The sequence below is a fragment of the Gigantopelta aegis genome, chromosome 3 (genome assembly GCF_016097555.1).
Source record: "Gigantopelta aegis isolate Gae_Host chromosome 3, Gae_host_genome, whole genome shotgun sequence".
In the NCBI taxonomy this organism is placed as follows: Eukaryota; Metazoa; Mollusca; class Gastropoda; order Neomphalida; family Peltospiridae; genus Gigantopelta; species Gigantopelta aegis.
Genome location: NC_054701.1, coordinates 38,733,160 through 38,755,308, shown reverse-complemented (window position 1 = coordinate 38,755,308; position 22,149 = coordinate 38,733,160). Strand labels below are relative to the sequence as shown.

At 35.9% G+C, this 22,149-nt stretch overlaps 1 protein-coding gene across 1 annotated transcript in view; it reads right to left on the bottom strand.

The window, feature by feature from the left end:
• LOC121368016 (calcium/calmodulin-dependent protein kinase kinase 1-like) overlaps window positions 1-19,858 on the bottom strand; it is a 197,136-nt gene extending 177,278 nt beyond the window's left edge. The window contains exon 1 of the mRNA XM_041492525.1: window positions 19,804-19,858. The gene's annotated coding sequence lies outside the window, so the exon portion shown is untranslated. The remainder of the gene's footprint in view (window positions 1-19,803) is intronic.
• Between the last annotated feature and the right edge of the window lie 2,291 nt (window positions 19,859-22,149).

Sequence of the window (22,149 nt, the reverse complement as noted above, 5' to 3'; positions counted from 1 at the left end):
GGGATTGATCCTAGACCAACCATGCACCAGGCTAACGCTTTACCACTGGGCTACATTCTGTCAGGTACTGAAATATATGCACAGTTTATGGTATAAACCAGCACAAAAATTAGTAATCAAAATTACAGTTTTCAAAGACACACTAATTATTAATACTTTATTCATTCATATATTAGTTCTAATTACATGGATTCTATTTAAAATAAATAAATATTAAAAATGTACACAGATGTTTTTGTTTAGTAATATTTTGACAAGATTTTGTTCTTGGCTTTATGGTCACGGGGTAACCCCATGATAATTTATTCCAATTACTGCTTGTAATCCTATTAATCACAGTCAACCAGACCCCCTCAACATCATGCTAACATACTGGATAAAGTATAGTGACGAATGCTATAGCAGTGAAAAGGTTGAAAAATAATTAAAGGCATACTGTCATGGATTTAAGGACCTTATTTCTCTAAAACTGGATAATAAATACAAATTACATTAATTGTTGGAAACCAAATCTAGCTATCGCATCACCTTAACTGAATCATGATGGAGAGAAATCCATGTCAACCCTCTCGGCAATTTTAGTTTTTGAATTATGGACCATTGTCATAATTCAATTATTTTTACAAAATATCATTAATAAATGGAGTATGGTGGTTATGAAGATGGTTGAATAAAGTACATTTAGGTACAAATCAAATTATTTTTGTCAGGTAATACTTTGTTAGACAATTAAATAGGTCAGTGGTCTGTGACAATATGCCTTTAAGCTGCGAGAATCCCGGATATACTTCAGTTGTAGAGAACTCAGGTGGGGTGAAATTTACTATGACAACCAACACTGGTTTATTAAATGCAATCGTACATTCTGAAGTGTATATCAAAGATTAAGTTTTGCTAATCAGAAAGAAAAGATAATCCTCAGCACTACACATTGTTTAATCTCTGCACAACTCATACTAGACAAGATTCATCTGTTAGTTATGAGCAACTTCCCTAAATAATCAAGTATACTTAATAATTTACGATATAGGAATCGAATTACGTCAAGAATGGTCGGTCAGCTAGGTTACCATATGTCAAGAAAGTCAAGAACCACAAATCATATTCTCCACAAATGTTTTGGAAAACAACAAAACACCACTGAAATTTCAATCAGTTGTGTACTGTGTAAATATAAATGACACATATAAGTATCAGTACAATTAATGAGAATTACAAAGCATCAGTGCGTTTGGGAGCAAATGATAATGGGAATTGTAAACTTGATAAATGTGTTGTAAGGCATAATAAACTAAATGCCACATTTTCATCTTTTTTTTCTTCTTTTTTTTACAAAACTTTACAGAGGTCAAATTTTCTTTCATACATGTATTTTATATTTTTAAGACATTGGAAAACCACACATGGAACAAAAATAAATATTTTTTGGCTGATAAAAAAAATACAGGTGTGGGTCTAGCATCTGTATCCTTGGGGTGGGAAGGGACGAAAATCTAGAGTGTATTTTATAACACTGGCCTAATCTCTTAGATTACAGGGCCTGTAATTTATGGTAACCTGTACATATGGGTTACCAGATATAGTCCACCCCACAGGGAACACCTTTTTTCATAACATGTAATTTACTATAAGTTATTTACTTCTAAACCAATTGTTTTCTAAATTGCACACAACTTTTTTTTTCTTCTTTTTTCCAAAACACTTTTACTTTTCTTCTTACGTTAAACCAAACAAAAATAAACATTTTTGTAGGATGGAATGGGATGGACTACAGAGTTTATTTTATATACAATGGCCTAATCTCTAGATTACAGGCCCTGTAATTTATGGTAACCTGTACGTGGGTTACCAGGTACCATACCATACTACATGCTTATTTCAATGTCTCTGTTTAGCCTTGAGCAAGCATGGGCGGGATGTAGCCCAGTGGTAAAGTGTTCGCTTGATGCACGGTTGGTCCCGGATCGATCCCCATTGGTGGACCCATTGGGCTATTTCTTGTTCCAGCCAGTGCTCCACAACTGGAATAACAAAGGCTGTGGTATGTACTATCCTGTCTGTGGGATGGTGCATATAAAAGATCCCTTGCTGCTAATCAAAAAGAGTAGCCCATGAAGTGGCAAAGTGGATTTCCTGTCTCAATATCTGTGTGGCTCTTAACAGTTTGTCCGATGCCATATAACCGTAAAAAAATAAAATGTGTTAAGTGTGTCATTTAATAAAACATGTCCTTCCTTCCTTGAGCAAGCACATACATGTGCATGTACAATGTATCATATTTTGTCTGTATTTAAGACATAACTATTGTATTTTAAAATAAATGTGTGATATTTACATTTAGTAAATTTGGCCCATGGCAATTGTATTTCTTGGTTTAAACTGTAAGAGAAGAAACATAGACTTAGGGATCGAACTTAAGAATTTGTTTCCCACAGCAATGTTTAAAAGAAATGCAAAGGGTGAAACAGTCCACCGACGGCGATTTTGAACCTGCCTATGGCAATTTCTTTTTTCAAGTGACTTTTGCAGCAAATAAACTTCACAGAAAGGTTATTTTGCTGTATGAAGACATATTTCAAATGTACAAATATTAAATACTGGCAGATAATGTACACCAGAACTCTGCTCGTTAGCACTAGTAATGAGATTATTATCTCACAAATAAAAAGAAACAATGTATAAATCTAATCAAATGAAACTTACATTTAACACACAGTTGTCTTCCACACACAAGCTTCAAAATACACATACATCATGTAAAACGTGATCTATGCTTTTTAATAAGAGTACGATTTCAGCAGCCGGAAGGAAGGTGGAGAAAAAATCATTCCCATCATCGATGTAATGAAGCTATAAATGTGAGGCAGATGGCTAATGGCAGATTGGATGAGAGTGAACGAGATCACATGAATGTTCTTCACAAACAGAAATTCCTCGATACATTACACAGCCCTGGAAATGTTAGTTAAAATTTGTCTAACGACACCACTAGAGCACATTGATTTATTGATCATCGGCTACTGGATGTCAAACATTTGGTAATTTTAACATGTAGTCTCAGAGAAAACCTGCTACATTTTTCCTTTAGTAGCAAGCCATCTTTTATATATATGCACCATCCAACAGACAGGATAGCACATACCATAGCCTTTGATATACCAGTCGTGGTGCACTGGCTAGAATGAGAAATAGCCCAATGGGCCAACTGACAAGGATCGATCCTAGACTGACAGCACATCAAGTGAGCGCTTTACTACTGGGCTACGTTCCAGCCAGTGCATTACAACTGGTATATTAATGGTCATGGCATTCTGCTATCCTGTCTGTTGGATAAACTATATAAAAGATCTCTTGCTACTAATGGAAAAAATGTAGCAGGTTTCTTCTCTAAGATTACATACATGTACATCTTTTTTTCATTAGTAGCAAGAGATCTTTTATGTGAGTTTTCCCAGACAGGACAGCACATACCATGATCTTTGATATACAAGTAGGTTCCACTTTCCTTTGCCAATGGCTTAACAACTGTGAACCAGAGGCTGAGCTTATAGAGTGCATAAAGATGATGGCAATGGCAGGTGTGTGGCACAGATGGCTACTACAGACCAGCACCTGTGGCAGATAAAAAGACAAGGACTGAAATATGGAGATGGACAGCAAAAGAAGCTGAAAGATAGGACTAGCTGTTATATTTGAAAGAAATAGCACAGAAATCAACTGAAGGAAAAAAGTGGCAGTGGAATATTTTGATGAAAAAAGTTAATTTAAAAAATAATAATTTAAAAAAACTGTACCTTTATAAGATATAAACTCAATAACTTAACCACTAATTTGCTTTCTCGTTAATAATCCCAACTATCAATCTTTAGTATCACTTTCACATTAAACTGCGGCAGCCTGTCATATTAACTTAGAAAATAATCACCAGATATACCTACATCATGGTGTCAACTGAAAGCAGCACTGACATTTGAGAGGCAGGTTTTGTATATCTGATGGCAAAAAATCAATGGAAAAAAATTCATTTAGCCTCAAGGTAAATTAGATATCTGAGAATGTACGCCATCTTTGAGTATCTCATTACAGGGAAGAAAACCATCTTTATTAAAAGGAAATCTTTGATGGTTCCAGCTTGACAGATGTACTGTTTGTAAGGGTTCTTCCAAGTGACCGTATGGGGGTGGGGATGGGGTTAGGGAGAAGATGTGTATGTAGGTCGTGTGTGCATGGCATTTTGATAAATACCACACACCCATAAAAAATAAGATTAAACAGCAAGCTAGGAAACAAAAATGTAATCAGTTCACTCATCAGGCATAAAATAATGATTACAGTTCTACCTACACTGTTGTAATCAATTCTGGAAAAGACTGTATATAAAGTATTGATTTATGTTAAAGCTACATGTTTTCCTTTTCAAAATAAAACCCCCCACACAAATCCAATATAATCAAAATTCTAGTGCATGCCAAATGATCCAAATGTTTAAAGTCTAGACTAAAATCTTTAAATTTTAATAATGCCTTAAGACTAAGGTCATGCAATGCAATGTCATACAAACTGCATGTGTAAATTAGTCTTTAAATTTCAATAATGCCTTGATTATACAATGCAATGTCATACAAACTGCATGTGTAAATTAGTCTTTAAATTTCAATAATGCCTTGATCATACAATGCAATGTCATACAAACTGCATGTGTAAATTAGTCTTTAAATTTCAATAATGCCTTGATCATGCAATGCAATGTCATACAAACTGCATGTGTAAATTAGTCTTTAAATTTCAATAATGCCTTGATCATGCAATGCAATGTCATACAAACTGCATGTGTAAATTAGTCTTTAAATTTCAATAATGCCTTGATCATGCAATGCAATGTCATACAAACTGCATGTGTAAATTAGTCTTTAAATTTCAATAATGCCTTGATCATGCAATGCAATGTCATACAAACTGCATGTGTAAATTAGTCTTTAAATTTCAATAATGCCTTGATCATGCAATGCAATGTCATACAAACTGCATGTGTAAATTAGTCTTTAAATTTCAATAATGCCTTGATCATACAATGCAATGTCATACAAACTGCATGTGTAAATTAGTCTTTAAATTTCAATAATGCCTTGATCATACAATGCAATGTCATACAAACTGCATGTGTAAATTAGTCTTTAAATTTCAATAATGCCTTGATCATACAATGCAATGTCATACAAACTGCATGTGTAAATTAGTCTTTAAATTTCAATAATGCCTTGATCATACAATGCAATGTCATACAAACTGCATGTGTAAATTAGTCTTTAAATTTCAATAATGCCTTGATCATACAATGCAATGTCATACAAACTGCATGTGTAAATTAGTCTTTAAATTTCAATAATGCCTTGATCATACAATGCAATGTCATACAAACTGCATGTGTAAATTAGTCTTTAAATTTCAATAATGCCTTGATCATACAATGCAATGTCATACAAACTGCATGTGTAAATTAGTCTTTAAATTTCAATAATGCCTTGATCATGCAATGCAATGTCATACAAACTGCATGTGTAAATTAGTCTTTAAATTTCAATAATGCCTTGATCATACAATGCAATGTCATACAAACTGCATGTGTAAATTAGTCTTTAAATTTCAATAATGTCTTGATCATACAATGCAATGTCATACTAACTGCATGTGTATATAGTCTTTAAATTTTAATAATGTCTTGATCATACAATGCAATGTCATACTAACTGCATGTGTATATAGTCTTTAAATTTTAATAATGTCTTGATCATACAATGCAATGTCATACAAACTGCATGTGTAAATTAGTCTTTAAATTTCAATAATGCCTTGATCATACAATGCAATGTCATACAAACTGCATGTGTAAATTAGTCTTTAAATTTCAATAATGCCTTGATCATGCAATGCAATGTCATACAAACTGCATGTGTAAATTAGTCTTTAAATTTCAATAATGCCTTGATCATGCAATGCAATGTCATACAAACTGCATGTGTAAATTAGTCTTTAAATTTCAATAATGCCTTGAATCATGCAATGCAATGTCATACAAACTGCATGTGTAAATTAGTCTTTAAATTTCAATAATGCCTTGATCATGCAATGCAATGTCATACAAACTGCATGTGTAAATTAGTCTTTAAATTTCAATAATGCCTTGATCATACAATGCAATGTCATACAAACTGCATGTGTAAATTAGTCTTTAAATTTCAATAATGCCTTGATCATACAATGCAATGTCATACAAACTGCATGTGTAAATTAGTCTTTAAATTTCAATAATGCCTTGATAATGCCTAAATTGTCTTTAAATCATACAATGCAATGTCATACAAACTGCATGTGTAAATTAGTCTTTAAATTTCAATAATGCCTTGATCATACAATGCAATGTCATACAAACTGCATGTGTAACATTAGTCTTTAAATTTCAATAATGCCTTGATCATACAATGCAATGTCATACAAACTGCATGTGTAAATTAGTCTTTAAATTTCAATAATGCCTTGATCATACAATGCAATGTCATACAAACTGCATGTGTAAATTAGTCTTTAAATTTCAATAATGCCTTGATCATACAATGCAATGTCATACAAACTGCATGTGTAAATTAGTCTTTAAATTTCAATAATGCCTTGATCATGCAATGCAATGCATACAAACTGCATGTGTAAATTAGTCTTTAAATTTCAATAATGCCTTGATCATACAATGCAATGTCATACAAACTGCATGTGTAAATTAGTCTTTAAATTTCAATAATGTCTTGATCATACAATGCAATGTCATACTAACTGCATGTGTATATAGTCTTTAAATTTTAATAATGTCTTGATCATACAATGCAATGTCATACTAACTGCATGTGTATATAGTCTTTAAATTTTAATAATGTCTTGATCATACAATGCAATGTCATACAAACTGCATGTGTAAATTAGTCTTTAAATTTCAATAATGCCTTGATCATACAATGCAATGTCATACAAACTGCATGTGTAAATTAGTCTTTAAATTTCAATAATGCCTTGATCATACAATGCAATGTCATACAAACTGCATGTGTAAATTAGTCTTTAAATTTTAATAATGCCTTGATCATACAATGCAATGTCATACAAACTGCATGTGTAAATTAGTCTTTAAATTTTAATAATGTCTTGATCATACAATGCAATGTCATACAAACTGCATGTATATATAGTCTTTAAATTTTAATAATGTCTTGATCATACAATGCAATGTCATACAAACTGCATGTATATATAGTCTTTAAATTTTAATAATGTCTTGATCATACAATGCAATGTCATACAAACTACATGTGTAAAGTCTTTAAATTTTAATAATGTCTTGATCATACAATGCAATGTCATACAAACTGCATGTGTGTGACAGGCTCATAGCAATAAATATTTGAATCTAGTTTTCAAAATGTTCGTAAGCTTGGGCCCAGAACAGGTTTTGAGCTTTTATAAACATTAGGACAAGAAGAACACACAAGCTGTACAGAAATGAATATTTTGAACAAGAAACTGTTCTTTTCAACCAGTAGTACCCGACAATTTTGAAAGAGGAACATCATGGACTAATAGACTACATCATATGTGGTCATGTGGGATAGAAAAAGTACACTCGAGGTGGTGGAAATTTGAGCCGGGATGAGGCTTGCCGAATTCCAAGCCTCGTCCCGGATCGAAATTTCCACCAACGAGGGAATACTTTTTCTATTCCACATGACCTCATATGATCGAGTCCTTTTCTCCCATCCATTCGATAAATAAACCATTATTTAACACGAACAAACAAAGATGGCTGAAAAAGTAACTTCTTTATTGGACTGTTTTAACATAAATAAACTACAATGTCATATTTGCTGCATCTGTTTCATGTGTAAAATACCCATTGAACATTACAAATTAACACGATAGCTTTTATAATGAAGGCTTTAATAACAAAATATTGATCTAAAACTAACCAACTCGCATTGATATTATATCATATATTACCAACGCTGTAACACTCCCCAGATTAAATTCAATAATGTCATAGCCCGTGCAAGAGATATTTATTCGGCATGGGCTGACGTCATGGAATGGGTCTGTCTTGCATGGCTACAGATGGGAGAGAAAAATGACTGCTTGCTGGAAGTCTTACTGAAATTACTGATACCGTATGGGTAAAAAGCACCAAATGTTGCACAATGTTCCCTTTAGGTCTACCAATTAATTTTAGCTTACGAGTCCATTTGAAATTTTTCAGGTATTCATGTTAAAAAAAAACTTTTAAATCCAAGATGGCTGAAATTTATGACTAGGGATGGCATTCTTGGGTTCAAGGACTAATAATAAGGCAACATTTGTGGCCAAACATATTACTTAGAGTTACTGAATCTGTTTTTCAATATTTTAATAATATCAGTACCTTAATTATTAATAATACTGACCCTGTTACAGTAAGACCTGTCCCCAACCAGGGAGAATATATAGGACAGGCGGTCAACAAGACCTTGATATATTATATATGACAGGTTTTCAATAAATTCTAGAGTAACTTGAGGAATAGCTCTAGAAGCAATAAAAAATAATAATCATTTTTAAAAAAAAAAACCAAAAACCAGTATAGTAGAAGAAAGAATACAATTCCGTACCGGTATACAGATATTAATTTGCAATGAAATAAAACTATCGCTGGTTGTATAAATGTATAAGAGTACAAATTCTTCAGGTGTAGAAAATTACACATGTATGAAAAAGAAAGCTCAATAGAAAGTTGTTGTTTTTTCATTTTAAATGAAAAATCAATGGGAGGTAAGAAAAAAGACAAAAAACAAAACAGGGGTCCTGTGAAAATTTTATCATTTTAGTTACGAACAGGACAAAACAAGACATGCACACATACACACATACACACAATATTGTCATTCAGGATCCAGCTCAACCTGTGTAACTTAAGTATGATATATTGATACAGCAATGATTAAAATGTCTGAACTGAATTAAACAGAAAATGGTACATAGCCCATTTTGTTTCAAATGTTTTTTAAAGCTTTTACTATAAAATAAAAAAAATTCTCAATTATGTATTTATCTTGCAAAGTACGTTTAAAATGTTTCATTTTAGGAATAATGTTTGTCATTCTACATTTATAAATAAAAAAATTAGCTAGTAACAAAAATAGATCAAATATTTTATCTGTTGTCCATTAGAAATACTGACTTACTCGAATAAACTCCACTTTCCATTTTGGATGTAGGAGTTTTATATGAATACTGAAAACATTCAGGACTCCTAGCCTAAATTTAATAAATAGATTCTAAAAATGAATGAATGAATGTTTAACGACACCCCAGCACGAAAAATAAATCGGCTATTAGGTGTCAAACTGTGGTAAATGCAAAAACAAACAAATGTGATGATCAACATCAATATAAAAATTCAACAGTTAAATTAAAACAGTGTGTAAAAAAAACTGTGCAAAAATACAAATATCACAGATAGATCAAATTAAAAAATAGAGTAAAAGTCAGTATCACGTAAAAACTGTAAAATAAGTTCTGGGTGGAATCGAAATGATTCCATCACATTTCTCTAACCAAATACACCTTTTCGAGTTTCTTTCAGATACTTACACAAATAGATTCTAAAGGAAATTCACACAAAATCTGGTGCTTTTATCCACCAGGTATAATTCATCTTAAATTACAGCGCTAAGTCATGCCCTATCTGCATTTCGATAGATCTCACAGTGCTATATGTGTTCACAGGCCTACTCTTTCCTATTATACAAGCAGGGTTGAACCCGGACACACATACATACACTAATTTTGTTTTAAAAGAAAAATGAAATTGAAAAAAAAAAAAAAAAAAAAAAAAAAGCACACTGGGAAAACAGACCAGAAAATCTGTATCAAAAATTATTTTTTAGTTAAGCCAAATGAACTGTACAGTATCACAGAATTATGGCTCTTTAAAGTGTCAGATCCTAGTTTTTAAAATACCTCATCTTGTTTTACTATTATAGTCATTTCTGATCATCTATATTAGAAATTACATACATTTTATTATTTAGAAAATTTATTTTTGTACATTTTTCATAATTCTAAAAAAGCACATACCTCTGACAAGTAATGCCTATCAATCCCAGCTCTAGTCATGTTTAGATGGTATTTCACCATTTAAACATGACAGACTTTAGTTTCACTCTATTATAATTTTATTCAGATGTATTACAGGCTTGTAGATTAATCAAACTTATTGTCCATTTCCAAGGGCTGAAAATACAGTCTGTGTCTTTAAAGATTGTATATGGATGGAAAGAATGGTATACTAAATTGACCGTATATACTTTTTTATGCTGACAATTTGAGAGCATGGAAATACAGATATGTCAAACCTATGTTACCATAGTGTACAAATAATCGGTTATACATGAATATAGATATGTATAGCTATATATACTCATACTTTCTCTCCCTCTCTCTCTCTATTTCGCTCTCTGTGTCTATTTCGCTCTCTCTATTTCTCTCTCTCTCTCTCTCTCTCTCTCTCTCTCTGTCTATTTCGCTCTGTCTTTCTTGGTCTTTCTCCATCTATGTCTATTTCTCTCTCTCTCTCAATCTATCTCTCTCACACACACAAATAAACACATTAACTCAGAAAACGTACCAAGAAATCTCTGTGAAAGCCATGATTACCTTTTAAATTGCTCCAAGAATTAATTATCTGCCTTGTAACTTTTGCACAGCGTTCACGACGATCATACAACTGCAAATAACATTGATGGAAGTCCATGAAAATCACTTCTCCATACAAACAGAAAATTAGCTGAACCATTCAGAAAGGAATCTGGATCAAGGAGAAGATGCTATCCCATTATTAAGTACATGCAGGTCTCCAGTTGCAAGGGAGGAAATCACAACAAAATCAATTCTGAGATGGACAGCATTATCAAGTACCTATTATCTCGTAATTACTTTACGGAAAACACACATCCAAAGTTGGCAATTGTTAAAAACGCAAACTGCATGTCGAAAACATTCAACTTTTCTTGTAGCTGACACATAGAGTCTCTGTCTAGATTGCTTTATTTATAAAAAGTCATACTAGTGTGGGGGCAATTCTCTTGTAATGGAAGTCCACAGATTGTGGCTTTCTTCATTATTTTTTCTTGGCTTCCATTTCATTGATCTGTACAAAATTGGCCACAACTATCTTACTGGTAAATCAAATAAAATGCCCAATTGCATGAATTCCCAAGTTACAAGTCTATACAATAGGGCTGTATTAGAGTATGCTTCAAAATATCTCATTCAATTTTTATTAGGCCTATTTTTATTTTATTTTACATATCTAGGAGATTCAGGACTTAGAGTATTGATGCTGACATTACTGATATAAAAAAAATGTGTACAGCACATATGACCTTTTGTTAATCTCTATATGGTACATGTATATACTGTTTTGGAAACTTTTTTTTTTTAAACTGTGTAGAAAGGTGTATACCGGGTAATATCCCTTGCTGGTTTTTGGTACAAGTAGCATATATTATGTATATGTAGGCAGCACATTTCATATCTCTTTCTCTCTTTTTTATCTCTCTCTCTCCCTCTCTTCCTCTCTCTCTCTCTGTCTCTTTTTCTCTGTCCCTCTCTCTCTCCCCTTCATCCTTCCTCTCTCTCTCTCCCCTTCATCCTTTTACACACATTCTATCCCTCTCTCACTCCCTCTCTCTTTCCCTCCCCTTCATCCTTTTACACACATTCTATTCCTCTCTCTCTTTCTCTCTCTCTCTCTCTCTCCACCCTTGCCCCCCACCCCACTTCCTACACCAGTGAACTACATTGTAAGCCTGTTAAAAACTAGACTAGTTACTTTCACTTTCACTATAAGCAGCCATATAACAAATTCTTTATCAGCCTTCAATATGCATTTTTGATAGAACCCCTTTAATCAACTGTAATGAAAACTCTCTATGATTTATGATGGCTGGTTACCTTTGGTTTAGAATTGAAATATAATCCCTTTATCTTGCAGGAACTTTTTTTCAGGAATAATACACTGCAAACAATTGAAATATAATGAAACACTATTGATTACCACAGAGTCCATGAAAGTTCTGACAAGCCGCCAGGTATTTTCTGCTGTATCACTGTTTATACGTAGGTAGCCCCCTCAATTACTGTAATAAATGGTTCTTAGCATGCATGCAGGCAGGCAAGATGTTAATTTAGCCTTCTGTATGGAACACACATTAGAACAAGAGTTCACAGCCTATTTAGACTAGCCTCAGAGACAGTGTGGTTAAAAGTGCAATATACCGGTAATAGTTACAAGTGCCATATTTAACATTATTATTCATATGGTTCAACATAACCGAGTTAATACGAAGCACACGTGTAATAACAAGTATAATGATGTAATTTTGGGCAGCGATGTCATAACCCGATGTTGCTTGTCCAGTCCTAGCTCAGACTGTGCATTTGAAATATGATGTCATTTCGTCGTCTCCTTCTACCGGTAGTTGTGGCTGAAACATTTTGAGTTGGGTCTTGTTATTCACAAAGAAAACAACAATAATAATATAGATAATAAAGAAATTATTACACTTGCGTGCGAGTCGTACTGATTTTACGAAACTCATGTTAACATTCATGTATTACCCTTGCTCTTGCTCAGGCAATACAAGAATCCTGACACTCGTTTCATAAAATCAGTACAACACACAAGCTTGTATAATAATCTCTATATCTTTTCACTTTTATTGGTGATAAACACTTAAGGATTGTCTGCTATCTTGTTTATGTTCCGGGACCAGACGTAGCCCAGAGGTAAAGTGCTCACCTGAGGTGTGGCCGGTCTAGAATCATTCCCCGTAGATGGGCCCATGCATTGAGCTATTTCTCATTCCAGTCGTGGTATGTGCTATCCTGTCAATCGGTGCATATAAAAGATCCCTTGCTACTGATGAGAAAATGTAGCATGTTTTCTCTCTAAGACAATATGTCAGAATTACCAAATGTTTGATATCCAGTAGCTGATGATTAGTAAATCAATGTGCTCTAGTGGTGTTGTTAAACAAAACAAACATTAACTTTACATTTTTATATTCATTAGAGTATGAACCAAACAAATCATCTGCAAACTGTGTGAATCAGTGAAGCCCTTCATATATAAGTTTGCAGATAATTTTTGTTTGTTTGTTCATACCCAGATGAACATAAAAGAAATAACAGACAAACCTTATGTAATTAAATTTGAAACATAGTTACTAATAATAGAACTAAAAGTTCATATTTTATTTTGAATAAATTTTTTTGGTTCTTAAACAATAACACTCCTTAAGACAAAGTATAAGTATAAAGTGACATCATCACATATGATATTCCCTGACAATGTTATATTTATGTTCATCGAGAAATGAACAAACTACTGGGCCAATGGGATGACATTAAATATAGTGGATATAAAGGAAATTTAATTATTTACACATTTATTGATCCCAAACATAATCTTTGCATAAATAACCTGGAAATATTGAAATTGTAAATGTGTTTGCATGCCATGTACAAATAGTTGTAAGCAAAAACTGATAATTTCTCACAAATATATATATCTCTATCTCTCTCTCTCTCTCTCTCTCTCTCTCTCTCTCTCTCTCTCTCTCTCTCTCTCTCTCTCTCTCTCTCTCTCTGAGAATTTTATAACATTGTCTGCCATGTAAGATTTGTAAATGTCAAATGTAGAGAGAGACCTTAATATAGGCATCACCTGTTGGTCAATCCCAAATGTTAATACAAACATCAATATTGTTTATAAAAAAACAATTACCAGGCCCCTTGATGAACCCATTCTCCGATTGTTTTCTCCCCATCCCACAATGAGCTACATGTACTTATAGTCTTTCCCACAGGGAACGCCGTTTTTCATGCTATGGAATTTACTACATGTTATTTATTTCTCAGCCCACTGATTTCTAAATTGCTCACAAAAATAGTAATTTTTTAAATTTCTAAGACACTTTTACTTTTCTTCTTACGTCAAACCAAACTAAAATTATTTACAGAAAACATTTTTGTAGGTGGATGGGACGGACAGTCAGTGGCATACTTAGGGTATGGCATGTGCCCTGGGCGCCACTTGAAAGGGGGGGGGGGGGCACCACTGAGCAGTTTCTATTAAAGTCAGACATTATCTAAGAGATGGGTGTCAGATGTTTGGACGGTTGGGGGAGGGGGGGGTGCAATTTCAGTGCTTGCCATAGGCACTATTTTCCATAGATATATGCCACTGAGTACAGTGACTCAGTTTTAAAATCATGTGTTTTTAATTTGTGTTTCCATTGTTCAGTTAATTATTTTAACTTATATTGTCTGCAAATGTTGAGATGTTTGCTTTGCGAGGTAAAAAATATCAAACATGATAAATATTTTCCTTATAATCTTGTAACATGAAAAAGTATTCAATCTAATTAAAATTAGCTCCACTATTACATGTGGATCTAACAGCAGCCAGTTGGAGCTCATGTCCACCAATCAAAACCTTACTTGCAGAATCATGCCAGTGATTTAAAAATAATTTGAAAACATTTCGAATTATCCTGAGGGTATACAACATGTTTCATGTGAATTACGAATGCCTTATTTAGACCAGAAGAACTAATTTTAATCAGATTGCTAATAACACTGCGTAGTCTCCAATGTCCAAGTAACATTTTGTCTGTAAAATAATAATTTAAATATTGACCAATCACACTTCGCCTTTTATAACATTATTTGGGAGTATATAAATTCTAAAAATATCAGGCGAGTCTATTTTAGTGGCCACAGTACAGCGAACCATACCAATACATACGGGATGGGTTATCAGTCTCCAATTTTACATTACAAATTATTTATTTATAAAAAAAACCTAAAAACTAAATCAGTCTTCAGTTTTATATTCCAAATTATTTATTTTATAAAATAAAACGTTTTAAGGCATTCGTAATTCACACGAAACATGTTGTATACCCTCAGGATAATTCGGAATGTTTTCAAATTATTTTTAAATCACTGGCATGATTCTGCAAGTAAAGTTTTGATTGGTGGACATGAGCTCCAACTGGCTGCTGTTAGATCCACATGTAATAGTGGAGCTAATTTTAATTAGATTGAAAAAGTATTCTTACTATCAGCTAATGATGGTACTGTGATTTACTTGTATTACATGAAAAACACTGTTAAACAAACATGTACAACAAATTTGTGGTACTTGAAAACACTTACTCATAAAAATACATTGTATCTTGTATCACTGCTTTTTTGAAAATAATTTTATTAAATCAAGATTAGCAGTTGGGATTTCCATCTGAAAAGTGCACACTACCCGGGTAATTGCATTTGCATTGGAGGTTGACAAGAGTGTGGGTGTGTGATTGCTTTTCTTTTTAATAGGATTACTTAGTGTTCAAGCGAGTTAATTTCAAACACAAGAGAGTTCCTACAGATGCTGTTTAATAATACCTCAGCACCTCGATTAATTAGACACCGGTATATTCATTTCACACACACACACACCACACACACACACATACCATACACACCACACACACACCACACCACACCATACACACACACCACACCACATACACCACACACACACCACACACACACACACATACCACACACACCACACACACACACACACATACCACACACCACACCACATACACCACACACACACAATACACACCACACACACACCACGCACGCACACACCACACACACACACACCACACCACACACAATACACACATCACACATACCACACACACCACACAGGGAGTATAGCACAAACCTGTGAGATGTAGCCAGAGTACTCCGATGTTCGAAAGCTAGACGGACATTTCAACGGTTATAATCGCTCTCTCAGTCACATAATTCAACAACAAAAACCCCAGAATGTCTGCCTATACCACTGAATAGGCAACAATTCCCAATTAATACAACAATAACCCTATGTTTGATGTTAAATACCATAGCACTAATCATTTGCGAGATCATTGATAACAAATATTTCACACAGTAACCACTAATACATACACTGCAGGAAGGAAGTGTTTTATTTAACGATGCACTGAACACATTTTATTTACGGTTATATGGCGTCGGTACACTGCAGGAAGAAACCTGACAATACATGCGTATTTAACTGGAACATTATTGAAAGGCGGTACTGTCAGGTTTCTTCCTGCAGTGTGTGTATTAGTGGTTGCTATGTGAAATATTTGTGATCAGCGAACTCGAAAATTATTAGTTGAGAAATAATTTCCATTTTCAAGTTTCGTATCTTGGTTCATAATCTTTCTGTATTCTTTTTCAGTGATATCATTGCTATATATCAAAAAAATATATATTTAAAAATAAGAATTAAATACCCACTGAATAGCACTGTCAAATAGGATTTAATTTTGTTGGAGTGTCCTCAGATTCAAAGTGGTGCATGGAAATTTAAACATCTATACTTCCATAGGCATAGGAAGGTGCAAAAAGGGAGGATACACACACATATATACTCTTCAAAAGAAGAACCGCAAAACCACATTGTCATAACATTTGGAGAATTGATTTAATTATTGAATGGTGAGTCCGATAATTACCAAATGTTGCAGGATTGTTCACAATTCACTCTAGTCCATTGTGAGTAAGTGATAGGACACACCACCAAGGTCAAGGTCATCTGGAGTCAATACCGGGTGTGGCCTCCGCGTGTGTTGACAACTGCCTGGCACCGCCTGCCCATTGAAGCAACCAGAGTACGGATGACGTCCCGGGGGATGGTGGCCACTCGGCCTGCAAGGCTGCTGCCAGCTCGGGCAGGGTCTGGGGCTGTGGTTGTCGCTGTCGGAGGCGTCGGTCCAACTCGTCCCATAGATGCTCAATTGGGTTCAAATCCGGTGATATCGATGGCCAAGGAAGGACATTAATGTTGTTGTTCTGTAGGAAAGCCGTTGTGAGACGTGCTGTGTGAGGCCTGGCGTTGTAATGTTGGAACACTGCGTTGGCGTTGGCCATAACTGGAACAATGTGTGGCCGGAGGATCTGGTCAATGTAGCCCTGTGCATTCAGGTTGCCCTGCACGTGGACCAGGTCAGTTCTGCCAGTGTGTGAGATGGCTGCCCACACCATGACACTACCCCCGCCGAATCTGTCCACTTCCTGCACGCAGTTTGCCGCATAACGTTCACCACAACGCCTATACACGCGACATCTTCCATCATGACGTCGGAGCAGAAATCGGGACTCGTCACTGAACCACACCTGTCTCCATCGCAGTTGAGGCCATTGTCGATGAATCTGGCACCACTGCAGTCGGAGTCGACGGTGTTGTGGTGTTAAGATGACACCTCGAACTGGACGTCTGGCACGAATTCCTACCTCACGTAGGCGGTTCCGTACGGTCTGGTCGGATATCCTGCGCAAACCTGGTATTGCTGCGGCTGTGGAGGTGGCAGTAGTCAATCGTTCCCGAAGGTGGCGTACCCGGATGTGGCGGTCCTGCCCGGGGGTAGTGACCCGTGGTCGACCGGATCTAGGGAGGTCACGTGTTGATCCATGTTGCTGGTAACGGTCCCACAGTCTGGAGATGGTGCTTGGGGACACATGGAATGCCCTGGCAACGGCCGTTCTGGATTCGCCTGCGTCTAGTCGGCCGATGGCATTGTTTCTCTGCGGTTCACTGAGACGTGGCATGTCCTGGATTGTCAACTGTCGGCCAGATACAGAGGCCAGGCAAGCGAACACCCTGCACTTTTATACTGTCGGTGTTCATGTTGCACGTGCAGACAACGCACGTGCAGTGGTGACATGGTTTGCACGTGGCTGCGTTTTTGCGAATATTCACATTTTGGAACTTTATTGTACAGTAGCTGCGTTTTATCGAATGTAACCGTGGGAATGTGTTTGGGACATGCAATGACCTTATATTCACAAAGCATGAACCGGTAGGAAACATAAAATCGGAGTTATAACCCATTTGTACCCTTTTGCATTTCTTTTTTTGAAGAGTATATATAGTGGCATAGCATGGGCGGGGCCACTGGGGTGGTTGCCCCAGGTGAAAAATTCTGGACTAGTGGAAGGGACTCGGGGAGTGCTAACGGTCCACTGGTATGGGGGCGCAATACTTGCCTTGCCCCAGGCACTGGCAACCCACACTATGCCACTGCATATATATATATATAAACACATGTATAAATATATAAAAACGATTTCTGCTGCTACAAAGTGTGGGGGGGGGGGGGGGCTTATGTCCTCCCCCCTTTTTATGCCAGTGATTTTTTAAAATCATTTACGTGTGTAATCCAGTTATGAAACATCTACTAATTCTCCATAACCTTTAATCTTATAAATGTATTGTGAAAATGAGGATTTAAAGGACCACACTTAACATTAGTAATGCTTTTTTATTATACAGTTTCTCAGGGTAAGAAGTAATATAATGGTGTGTAGGTTTAGCTGAACGAATAGTGAACACTATAGCAAGTGGGGGGTGGGGGGGGCAAGGGCGGCATGTGCCCCCCACTTTGTAGCAGCAGCAGCGATGGTTTTATATTTTATATATATATATACACATGTAAAAATATATCAAAACCATTGCTGCTGCTACAAAGTGCCCCCCTTGTCTCCCCCACCCCCACCCGTTTCCTATGCCAGTGTATATATATTATCAAGTCCATGTACAATAAGACAGAAGTGGCAGTAAAATTTTCAAATGGGGTATCAGACCACTTCCCTTCTAACATTGGAGTATAACAGGGGGATAGTTTAAGTCCTACTATGTTTAACATATATATAGATGACCTGTAACGCTCCAGAAACAAACAATATCACATTTGCTATGGGCCGACGATCTAGTCCTTATATCTGAAACTGCCAACGGTCTACAAGAATGCCTCAACACGCTTAGTAACTTTTGCAAATCATGGCACCTTAATATTAACCCAACAAAATCAAATTCTATGATAATACAAAAAGGAAAAAGCCCCACTAATCTGAAATTATACCTGGAACAAGATGAAATAGTTCAAACAAACAACTACACATACTTAGGATGCAACATAAACTCTGTCGGAAACTTCACACAAACAAAACTAGAACTAAGCAAGAAAGGCTCAAAGGCCTTTTTTAAATTACATATGACTTTCGGGGGGACAAACCCTCCTCCATATATTTATAATAAGCTTTTTGACTCTCTTATTAAACCGATCCTGTTATATAACTGTGAGGTATGGGGCAGCGAACTCTACGGAAGATTAAAAAAGCACAACCAACACACATTTTTGGACACATTAGAAAACGAGCCATATGAAAAAATACACACAAAATTTTGTAAGTTAAACTTCCAAGTCGGAAAGAATAGCACCAATATTGCATGCAAAAGCGAACTTGGGAGATATCCACTGATAGATAGATAGATAGATAGATAGATAGATATAGATAGATATAGATTTATTAATTTGATTGATTTATTGATTTTTATTATTTTATCTTTCTTTTTCTTTTTTTTAATTGGCGATTGGGGGTGGGACGAGATAAGATCAGTCAAATATTCCCAACAACACTGAGCAAACCTAATCTGGGCCTCGCATATTAAACCACCAAATCCAACACTTTTCCATTTACACTTCAGTTTACAGACCGCAAGATTTTCTAATTTTTAACGTTTTGGTTGTTTTGTGGAATAAACATGCATTACATTACAATCTGCCACTGTAATAATACAACACCTACATTCAGCCGACCTTCATGTTGTTTGTTTCATGCTTGATGCGTTTCCACAATGACAACAACCACAACAAATGTTATCCATAAAAAGCAGCTTTCTAAATGGGAACAACTCGTGTGACATACCTTTCCTACCATTATATGGGTTATCTGCCCCTTCAATGGTATGACACCCGTTTCGTCCGATTGTGTAATGCTAAGTGTGAACGCTTTTCTATTTAGTCAGTATTATTTCACGTGAGAATTCCTTCTAAAAATGTTTTTATATAAATAAATACATTTCGTAATATTAAAACAACACAAACAACAAAAGAAAAACAAAAATATAAAATGATTTGTTAATAATATAATAGTAATGACAATTTACGCAATATGAAATCTATTGTCATTTTGCATCAAAAAGAAACTGAAAATCTTTTTTTTTATTTTTTTTTTTATTATTATTATTTTTAAAACAAATATATATTTAAAAAAAATAACAAGATCCTTAACAAAGTACCATCAAAAATAGTATTGGTCAAACTACATCTTCTTTTTAATATAGGGATGACAGTTAGTTTGTTTTGTTTAACGACACCACTAGAGCACATTGATTTATTAATCATCGGCTATTGGATGTCAAACATTTGGTAATTTTGACTTATCGTCGGCGAAATGACAAAATCTCGTAACTGCACTTTTCAAAATTTTACAGGAGAGCAAAAAACGAAAAATACGTTATTTTGTTATAGTCGTTGTTATGCGAACATATTAACAGTTAATAGTGATAACTACTTAATAGTGGATGTACCATATGTGTCAGGTCTACGAATGTACTTACGACATTTTACACCTGAAATGTCGTTGAAAATGTCAGTTACGACATTTTGATCTAGAATTTAACACAGGTTGAAGGAATGAGGCAAGATCTATACATGGATTAAATACACATACAATCAGGTGTAATTAACTGGTTTTATTTACATGTAATCCATGTAATGTGTGAACATAATGCAATGCTGAGCGTCATGTCCACAGGTCAGGTCAGGTCACAGGGTTTTACGTGCACATTCAGAACAAGCTGGTGTAGCGCACGCCTGTCGTGGGCACAAGAGCCGGCCAAGGCCGGCTCCTCCGTCCAAGACAGGAAAGATGTGGGGAGGGGAGAGGAGGGACCGCCTGCACTGGAAGGTGCAAGGGAGCACCAGCAGCCCGATCAAATCGGTAGCAGGCAGGTGGGGGTGGTGGTGGTGCTATGGAATTTGAATGGTGCAGTTAAATGCCAAAGAGAAAAGGGTGCGCAATTTTGATTGAGGGAATTTGGCGCAATTTTGAACGGTCGGTCGAAAGGTAAATGGCCGAGCTAACATAGGTTTTGTTATTAGTGAATCGAGAGTAGCTCGTTTATTTTAGACCTCTACGATGCTGTGGTGTCTCCCCATAGAGCCTGGACAGGACAGGACAACTCATTTTACGTGCCCCTATCCACGAAGGTTCAGGCACGCCCACCACGGATTTAGCCTCTGACTTCGCCAGTGACTAACTCCGGAGCAGGGGGGGGGGGGGGGGTAAGTTTGAGGTGGGCGGAATTTGGAAAAAAGCCATTTAGTAAGGTCAACGCGAGCGCGGACCAAATAGCAGACACTTCGCAAACTTGAAGTAACACCGAGTGGGAGCCGTGTTCTGATTGAATTTTGAACTGCTTCTAAAACATTTAAAGTCTAACTAGCCCAATAAAGGAGGTTGGTACCTGTACTAGGAAAGGTTGGGGTCTAGGGGGATCCGATGTAGTCGGTGGTCTCAAGATGCTGGAGGAACTGCCGGTAATCGGAGTCTGCTAAGGTCTTGGTGATTGGACGGTAGTGCGGACCCGCGACGGTTTTGAGGACTCGATGTAGTGTCGGGTTGTCCATCTCCGATAGCAGCAGACCTTGGTTGAATCTTCCGTTCACACTATAGCTTCCCGCTTTATAGATACGACGTTTTGTTATTTTGTTTCTTGGACCAGTTATAATACGACTATTTGTCATGTGACAGTCAACCACTTTCTAATAGGCCGATAGTTACAATCTTTTGACAAAAGCAGAAACTCTGGAAATTCCAAAAAGTGATTTCTCGCCAAAAGCGTAGTTACGACCTTTTGTCATTTCGCCGACGATACATTCTCAGAGAGAAAACCCGCTACATTTTTCCATTAGTAGCAATTAAGGGATATTTTATATGCACAAGACAGCACATACCACGGCATTTGATATGCCAGTCGTGGTACACTGGCTGGAACGAGAAATAGTCCAATGTGCCCACCGACGGGGATCGGATCTAAACTGACCGCGCAGCAGGCAAGCTCTTTACCACTGGGCTATGTCCCGACCC